Here is a 10,132-nt window from a genome sequence, read left to right on the forward strand (position 1 = left end):
GGTCAAACTATACATGGGTGATACATAGGCACTTAAGTATAGGTGTCAAATCATATCAGAGTGAGAAAGTGTGTAAGCATCCTTTTAAGGCATTGAGGGTGTCATAATTAAGGGTACAGGACATATGAATCAGTATATCCGATGCTGCCACCCGGGTGCAAATGGGGTAGCCGTGCCCGCACTGGCCACACTTATCTCTGATCCTTTGTTGTGATTTATACCTGTGTGTACACATCTTTAGAGCAGCAGCCTGGGCAGGATCCAGGATCCAAGATGGCCACCGCCAGTTAAAGGACAGGGGAGCTGCTGAGTTCCACTCACTTGTGGAGGTTCCAGGGCCTCATAAATTGGGGGCAGAGGGCTGCGCTGTGTGTGTGGTAGGTCTGCTTACCTCAGGTCCCCGTTTCTGGGCTTCCAGCAGGTCCGGGGCGCAGTTTTGGCCGCGATCTGGACGCGGAGCTCGGCCGCCGGGTGCCCGCAAAAATTGAGGCCGCGGCTTGGTGCTGATGGTGGGTCTCAACTTGTGAGGAATGAGTACACGGACCCCCGGCCGCGCAGGACGTGCACTCCAGACCTGGAGGGTCCCTGTTGGGCAGGCGAGTGATGAGGGAGGATGCAGGTCACTAGGGGGGCCAAAAGCGGAGTTTAAAGGGCAGTTTCTGCGGGAGCTGCCTGCACCAGCGTCCTGCTTCCTCCATGGCCAGGCCATGCCCCTCATCCAATTATACATTTTATTCCTAACCCTAAATTACCCAGTTTCATTAATAACCTTCTATGAGGCACCATGTCAAAAACTTTAGCAAAATCAAGCAGTATTACATGAACAGATTTCCCTAAGTCCAGCCCCCTACTGACTTCCTCATAGAAGCTAATTAAATTAGTCTGACATGATCTATTTTTGACGAACCCATGCTGAGCCTTACTTATCACTTTCTCCTGTTTGATACTATCTCTTATTATTCCTTCTAATATTTTCCCCACAATGGATGTAAGGCTGACCGGTCTATAATTTTGGAGATACTTATATGATATCCCAGTGGTCAGGATGCCAGCAGTCAAACGAAAGACTCGGTATCCCAATATGGAAAATCCCAACAGGGGTCTGTACTTTGTCTCCCCTTACAACCCTAACCCTAAACCTCTCCCACACCGTGGCCTGACCCTAACCTGCCCTGTTAGTTCCTAACCCCCACACCCCAAAGTCTAACCCTGACCCCCCTATTTATTTATTAACAGTTTCTTATATAGCGCACACAGATTCCGCAGCACTTTACAGAGTATAGTTGAACATTCACATCAGTCCCTGCCCCAGTGGAGCTTACAATCTATATTCCTTACCACACATATACACGCACACAGACAGTCTAGGGTTAATTTTTGTGGAGCCAATTAGCCTACCCGTATATATTTTTGGATTGTGGGAGGAAACCGGAGCACCGGAAGGAAACCCACACAAGTACGGGGAGAATATACAAACTCCGCACAGTTATGGCCTTGGTGGGAATGGAACCCATGACCTCAGTGCTGTGAGGCAGTAATGCTAACCATTACACCACCCGTACTGCCCCTAAAACTAACATGCCTAAAACTAAGCTCCTCTGCAGCCTTACCCTAATTTTTCCATGTCTGCATCCAGAGGCATTACTCTGGGAAGCAATGGAGTCATCTGCCGCTGGTCTCCTGCTCCCAAGGGGGCACCTCTCCTCCCCTGCTCAATATAGCTTCTGTGGTTAACTTCCCTTCCTAGCAGGACAATAGACAGCACACTCACTTTAGAGTGTGCCATTCCTTTATCAAGACAAGAACGTTCTTGTCTTGATAAAGGAGTGATAGCCAAAACATAAATTAGACCTTCCAGTCCGAGTGAGTGTCCTATCATGACCCTTTTTCTGCAGTATGCCTGTTGGAATACGTTTCTACCAGGTTCACATGGTTTGGGAATGATGTTTACCCTACCGGCTCCTCAGGTTGGTGGTTAATTGGGTGACACTTGTGGACTGTTATTATCAAATAGTACAATAGAATCTCAACTGCATTGAGTTCTGGGAATAAACTTACTAAGCATTGGTTTTGCTGTCAATTACAAACCAATAGATATTGACAATGGTTCAGTGTCTAAAGAAACAATATTGACAAAGCATCAATTTTGAGGGTCTCTTACGCCATAAATGTGTATTGGTTTTTGTTGACCATAAATCTCACAGGATTACATGTTTCTGATGGAGCTCAGCAGAAAATTCACCTTGAAAATTACAAATACTGTGCAAAAACTAATAGAAATTGACCAAAGACCAACAAACAATTCTTGATGCTTTTACATAACACAAGCCAACACACACCCCCCTATAAAATGCACAAAAGCTCCAATAAGTCATTGGTAGAGTGTGGTGAGGTGGCTGGTGTTAGGAGCGAATTGTTTGGTATACAGATGGAGCAGGTCCCAGCTTTGCAGGGGATGGCGGAAGATTCACCAGCCGCCATCCCCCGCCAGCCGCCGGAGGGGATGCGTGCGCACGAGATGCACGCGTGTCCCCTTACAACGAGGCTCCCCCGGGTCCCCGCCGCCTCGCTGACGGTCGCCCTGGGTCCCCGCCGCCTTGCCGCACCCCCCCCATAACCCTGTCTGTCTCCCTGAAGCGGAGACGGACAGGGTTCCCGTCCCCCCGCCGACAGGAAACTGGGATGCACGTGCATGTGAGACGCATGTGCGTCCCAGTCTTTAACGCCGGCGCTCGCCAGTGCAAGGGATCTGGCGAGCGCTGGCCAAATATGGGACCCGCCCCATCTGTATGGAGGTGTTTCTTGCATGTTTTGCTGTCATTTTTCTTGGACAGTCTTACCGTAATTATGTCTATTAGATTTTTGCCTCTTGTCAAGCTATAGTTTCAGTCTTGTTTGTGTTTATGTGTGGGCCTATGGTGTGCTTGTGCCAAGTGTAGTGTTAGAGTTGGCTTTATTTATGTGGGGTTGTCTTGTCTCTTTTCCCTGTTTTGTGTTAATATTCATGATTAGAGGAGAAGCAGTGGCGTAGCTTCAGGGGTCGCAGCGGTCGCAGATGCGACCGGGCCCCTGAGCCAGGGGGGCCCAACCCCCGCCACTGGCCTGGGAGAGGGATGCGAACAGGACGCACCCGTTCCCAGTGCTGCTTTGTGGGCCCGCGTGCGTCGCGCTGATGTCACGCGGCAAGGGGTCCCCTTCCTATTGGCTGCCTGCGGCTGGGGACGGGACACGGTGGCCGTATCTCAGCTGTGATTGGCTGCAGCGTCCCCAGCCGCAGGCAGCCAATAGGAAGGGGACCCCTTGCCGCGTGACGTCAGCGCGACGCACGCGGGCTCCAACCTCCCCCTCCCTCTCCCACGCTTCCGCGCCAAGCGGCGCCATCACACAGCACGTGTAGGCTGTGCCAGGACAGGACTCAGGAGCAGGACCGCCCGGCGCCCTATATCGGACAGACTACAGTGAGTCCAGTCTGTCAGGCTTTTTTTGAGATTATGGGGAAAATAGCTAAAACTGCTGGGATGTGTAGTTCCACTGTTACAGTGGAACTACACGTCCCAGCATGCCCTGTCACAGTTTTAGAAATCCATTATCTAAAATCTGTGGCAGGGCATGCTGGGACGTGTAGTTCCACAACAGCACTGACTCCAGTCCTGTCAGGCTTTTGAGATTATGTGACAAATTGCTAAAACTGCTGGGATGTGTAGTTCCACCATACCTCCCAACTTCTGTCCGTATGAAATAGGGACACTCGAAAATCTGTGGCAGGGCATGCTGGGACGTGTAGTTCCACAACAGCACTGACTCAGGCTTGTCAGCATTTATTTACTTGGGGTGCCTGCCTGGTGTCTGGCCATGCACTGACAAAGGCTCATGGGAGGTCATAAAAGGTTAAGTAAACCCAGTGAACATTGCTTGCCTTATTTTGTGGCCACGTCCCTTCCCCATGAAGCCATTTCCTATATTTTTGGCTTGAGCACCCACCAGCACCTATGCCGCCCACTCCCTGCTCTGCATGGCTGAGCGTAACTGCCCTGTTCGCCGCTATTAAGTCTCCCGCTGGACTGCTAGCCAATTAGTACTTGCGGTCCAGCAGCCAATCAGAAGCAGCATTGATGGCTGCTGGACCGCAAGCATCTATTGGCTAGCGGTCCAGTGGGAGACTTAATTAAAAATAGCTGCGGACAGGGGCAGCTCAGCCGGGCAGAGCAGGCAGGGGTCCCCCTTGGCAACAAGCAATTTCAGTCCCCCTTGGCAACAAGCAATTTCAGTCCCCCTTGGCAACAAGCTATTTCAGTCCCCCTTTGCAACAAACTATTTCAGTCCCCCTTGGCAACAAGCTATTTCAGTCCCCCTTGGCAACGAGCATGATGCCCCTTGGCATTGAGCATGAAGCCCCTTGGCATCAAGCATGAAGTTCCTAGCAATGAGCATGGCACTTATGTGTCAGATGTGTAATGGGCATTACGGTGTGTTAAATAGTACTGTATGTAATGGGGGTATCATGTGTGACCTTATGTGTAATTGGCATTACGGCATGTGGCTTTATGGGTAATGGGTATTACGGTTTGTTATATGTAATGGGCATTACGGTTTGTTATATAGTATGTAAAGGAAATTACGGTTTGTTATATGGTATGTAATGGGCATTAAGGTGTGTTATATAGTATGTAATGGGCATTATGGAGTGTTATATAGTATGTAATGGCCATCATGTGTGGCCTTATGTGTAATTGGCATTACGGCATGTGGCTTTATGTGTAATGGGTATTACAAAGTTCGATAAATTGTGCAATGGGCATTACAGTGTGTGGTATAATGTTAGGCCGCACCCCTTTTTGAGTGAGTCTTGACCTATTTGGCGCTGCGGTGGAGATAGAGGCCACTTCTAACATCGCAATCCCTCGGTTATTCGGTTATACGTATGCGCTTGTTATAAAGTTATTATCATAACAAAGGTGTAGTTCTCATGCAGTGTGAACAGGTGTTTATTTTTTCACAGAACTATTATTACGAAATCTATCATGTCTCACCATCACATGAGTGGTGCTCAAAAACGCAAAAAGAAGAGGGAAGAAGAAGAGAAACATGCCAAACTTCCTAAAATAAGTAGCTTCTTCAAAACACCTGGAGATGCAAGTACATCAGCCGCCTCCTCTCACAGTACAACCGAACAAGATTTGTCAATAGAAAATGTAAATGTGAGTCCCGGTAGTATTGTACAGAGTTCAATGCAGGACAGTGTAACAAGCTTAGAGGAAGGCTGTAGCACACATACAGAAGAGGAACAGATCCAAATTCAGGCTGTGTCAGAGTCACCTCTACAGTCTAGTTTTATTGAAAGTGTTCTGACAGAGGAACATATAACAGACAGAGGTCATTATCCTATTACCATTCAGGATGGAAATATTAAACGATTTATTATTACTAATGGATCATGCAGACCTAAAGGGCCATTCCCTAGAGATGAAAAAGATGGAAGGTGTTTTTCGGAAAGTTTTTATGAGAGAGTCACTAAAACAGGACTTCAATTACCTGTGACCTGGCTTTGTTATTCTCCAAAACTTAATGCTGCTTATTGTGAGCCTTGCTGGTTGTTTGCAGATCGCAGTAAACAGGGATATGAACCAGCATGGGCAAAAGGTATACAAAAGTGGCAAAGGTTGTCAGCCAAAATTCATATCCATGAAAATAGTCAGTCCCACATAGAGGCGTGCATAGTATATGATCACTGGAGGCGTAATAAAACCATAGATGAGGAAAATGAGAAAAACATAAGAAGAGAAAGCATGTTTTGGAGACAAGTTTTACATAGGATTGTTAATGTAACATTAACAATGGCTATGGCCAACCTTGCTTTTCGTGGCCACAGAGAAAAAATAGGAGAGGTAAACAATGGCAATTTTCTGACTATTATTGAATTACTGGCTGAATATGATCCTATACTAAAGGACATTTTGCAGAGACCACAAGGAAGCATTAAATATCTGAGTCCACAAATTCAGAACGAACTTATAAGTCTTCTTGCAAGCAAAATAGAAAAAGATATTGTTTCTGAAATCCAGAAGTCGCAGTTTTTTTCAATAATAATGGACACAACCCAAGACATAGGAAAAATTGATCAGCTAAGTCAAGTGTTTAGATATGTAATTGTTCAAAGAGACGAGAACTCAAGGGCCACTGGTATCAAAATAGAGGAAGCCTTTTTAGGTTTTCAGTCTATTGAGGACCAATCAGCTGCTGGCCTTGAAAAAACAATAGTGGAAACCATAGAGAAGAAAGGCCTGGACCTATCAAAATGCCGTGGTCAGGGCTATGATGGAGCAGCCACAATGAGTGGTGTTTACACAGGAGTTCAAGCTCGCATTATTAACAAAGAAAAAAATGCTCTTTATATACATTGTGCTGCCCATAACCTTAATTTAGTTTTGCAGGATGCAGTTTCAAATATAACTGAAATTTCCAATTTTTTTGACGTGGTTCAGTCTTTATACAAATTCTTTGGTGAAAGTGTGAAGAGATGGGCATTTTTGGCATCCTTTACTTCAGAATCCTCACTAACTTTAAAACAACTTTGCCCAACAAGATGGGCGTCTCAATATGACTCAGTACTAGCACTACGGTTCAGGTTTCGGGATATTTTACAGGCTTTGTCTAAAATAATTATTCTTTCCACAAAGCCAAAAGAAAGAGATGAGGCCGGTGCGTTGAAAAAAAAACTGGAATCATTCCAGTTTGTTTGCATAGTTGTTCTGCAGGCCAAAATTTTAGAAAATGTTAACTCCGTTTCTAAAATGCTGCAGTCAAAAGACATGGATCTCTCTAATGCCACCAAATTGATTTACAATGCCACTGAAGTCCTTAGCAACTTCCGAGATGATTATGAGGCGGTAAAAAGAACAGCAGTAACTGTTGCAGAAAACTGGGGCATCCAAGCAAAATTTGAAGATAAAAGAGTGAAGAAAGTCAAGCAACACTTTGATGAGCTGTGTTAGGATGAAAGGCTACAGGACCCAGAAGAAAGATTTAAAACAACAGTCTTTTATAGATGTTTGGATATAGCTATAAATCAGCTGCAATATCGCTTCAGTGGTATAAATACAGTTGTACAAAGATTCCATATTCTTCAGCCGGCAACATTGTCAGCAGAAGCTGATGATACAGTATTCAAAGAAGCAACTAAATTGCGAGAATTCTACCAGGATGACTTGTCTAATGATTTTCCTGCTCAGTTGTTAAGTTTCCGATCTGCGCTCCTAGGAGATATCCAAAAATCTTCATCTATACGAGATCTAGCAATTCTCCTTCTGGTTGAGAACTCTGGATTGTCTTCTACTGTACCAGACGTCTGCATAGCACTTCTACTCTTTCTTACACTGCCAGTGACAGTATCGTCTGCAGAACGATCATTTTCAAAATTTAAATTAATAAAAAATTACCTTAGGAGCACAATGTCTCAACAGAGGCTGAGTGATTTAGCCCTATTGAGTGTTGAAAATGGCAGGGCCAGGAAGATTGATATTCCGAGCATGATTGACAAGTTTTCTGAAGCTAAATCCCGGAGATGTCCATTTTAATAGGATTTGTGAGTATACAGTTTACCAGTTCAATATCGGTTTGGACATCAAGTCTCACAGTTAAAAGGTTTATACTAACTTGTGGGCATGTTCCAGTTCTATATATTCTGTTACGTTGTTCCAGTTTATTAATCTATTGCATGCATCATAATAATACGTTTGTATAGCATCCGCCTTGCTAAAGACCACATAATCTACATTTAGATTTTGATTTCTTCAGAGATGACTACAGTAAAAACATTAGCCATAGCAGTATAAAAACTCTATAAAGTATAGATACCTGGATGAATGCTTCTGTGTGGAATAAAAGTGATGGCGGATGCTTACAAAAGTTGTTTTCCAGTTTCTATTACATATAATATAAGTTCAGAAATTTATTGTCCCTTTTCTTTTTACAGGGTGGCCATTCAGTGTTACTTTTGCAGTTCCCTAGTTTTGTTGACTGTTCTTTGATTCATTATCAATGTTCGACTAATAGTTATGGCAACAACATTGTTCACATCTTTAAAGTTACCAGTAAGTGAAACTTATTTTATGTGAATTATTATATGAAGTATAATTATTGACCTACATGCTAATAGATGTCCTTCATTTTGTAGGTTAGTGGTTTACAGTTAACTGTCACATTTAAGAATCCGGAAAATCACAGACCACGTTGTCTCTTTGGAATTCACAGATTTAAGGTAGGGTTTGGTGTTTCATTATGTCATACCCATAAACAAGTAAGGAATGGGGTTACACTAGGTCTAAAGGTGCCCATACACGTTACAATTATTGTATACAATATTGTATACAATATCGCATCTCATCGAATCTCGGTTTTGCGATAAGATGAGATCTAGTACAAAAAGTATGTGCTGCACATACTTTTTGTACTAGATCTCATCTCATCTGATCTCATTGCAAAACCGATATGCAATGAGATGCGATATTGTATACAATATTGTATACAATAATTGTAACGTGTATGGGCACCTTTAATCCGGTCAACTATTCTACCATACACGTAGATATAAATGTGCAGATGTGCTAATTATGTGGGATCATGTAAACTCCACCATTATATAACACAGCTTTATTTAATTGATGTGAGATTATGCATTCTGTTTTGCTTGTTTATAAGTAACACTACAGGTTATATGTTATATATATTAAAAGTAGCACTTTACAATACTACTATTACCACTCCTAACAACAAACATTCTTACTGCTCCTAGGTCTGCCACCATCTGAGCTTCCAGTAACCTGGGCCTCTCCAGTTTTATCATCTTTGTTCTTTTAATATTTTATTTCAATAAACTGCTATCCTATGTTTAAATGTTAGTTCTATTATTAACATAATATACTTGATGTATTAAAATATAAACAGACCGAGATTTTAATTTTGTTGTATGTAGGGGGGCCCCAAGCTGACCTTTCGCACCAGGGCCCATGAACCCTTAGCTACGCCCCTGAGGAGAAGGCATAGAGAGGTAGGGGATGGAGAAAGAGGTAGAGTTCTTTGCTCAGCCGAATGGCATAGAGAGATGGAGTTGTACCATGAGGCAGGCCACATGATTAGCATCACAGTGGCGCTTACACAATGCACACAGTAGTAGTGCCCTTACACATAATGTGCTTGGTAATAGTGTCACTTACAGTAGTAATGCCCTTTTTTGGCATCCAGGACCCTCATAGAGGGAGAATGGAACCTGTGGCGAGTGCAGTGAACCCGCAAAGGGCTTGTTTGCTCTCGCCCTGCTGTCGGAGTACCAGCAGTCAGGATTCCGATCTTGGTATACTGACCATCAGAATCCCGGCTGTTGGTTCGCAATACTACACCTATAGTAGTGCTCTTACACATAATGAACACAGTAGTTGTGCCCATACAGATGGGCTGATTTATATAACATACATAAGAAAGCACTTACGCCATTTTGATAGTGTTTTGTTTTATTGTGAGATCTTGGGTTATGATGATTTGTCCACATAAATGGAGGCAGTTGTATGATGAATAGAGTTTATCATTGAAAAGGTGATTCCGTTACCTGTGGAATTGCCCACTGGGTTCCTGTTGTCCAATAAGTATACAGTATCTTCTCTGATGCTGATGTCCTGTAGGTATTTTACTACTGATAAGCTTTCTATGCTTCATTTTTTACGACAACCTTTGCCCACTTCCTCGCATTCATTCTTAATCCACTTACTCTTTCTCTGTACAGTATTTTATTGATTATTGTGGGGATATGTTAGTTGTTTTCTGACCCAGTGACAATCGGGATTTGTTGGTATACATCAGGAACTACCTTACAACATGCCTAATACTTGTTGGTTACCTGTAACTAGAGCCTTGGCACTTATAAAATTTTTCAATATATGCAGATACTTGTACCTAGCTTAGTGGGATCACCTGTTACTGGAAGCAGTGGGGAACCCTACACAGTCACCATGAAAGATGACTGGGTGGGGAGGGTGACTTACTCAATGTGTTATATAAGTATAACAGGGTAAGGATTGTTCTTCATTGTGAGAATCAAAATGAAGGAGTTTCTTCAGGTCAGTCCTGACTCCCTACAATT

The 10,132-nt window shown here is 43.6% G+C and overlaps 1 long non-coding RNA gene across 1 annotated transcript; it reads left to right on the forward strand.

The window, feature by feature from the left end:
* The first annotated feature begins 4,586 nt into the window (after window positions 1-4,586).
* LOC146019412 (uncharacterized) lies at window positions 4,587-9,018 on the forward strand. Its single transcript, XR_014450533.1, has 4 exons — window positions 4,587-5,198; window positions 7,973-8,090; window positions 8,174-8,257; window positions 8,792-9,018. It is a non-coding gene; the product is annotated as an uncharacterized LOC146019412 (long non-coding RNA).
* The last annotated feature ends 1,114 nt before the right edge of the window (window positions 9,019-10,132 follow it).

Source organism: Crinia signifera, chromosome 7, assembly GCF_055691185.1.
Source record: "Crinia signifera chromosome 7, ASM5569118v1, whole genome shotgun sequence".
In the NCBI taxonomy this organism is placed as follows: Eukaryota; Metazoa; Chordata; class Amphibia; order Anura; family Myobatrachidae; genus Crinia; species Crinia signifera.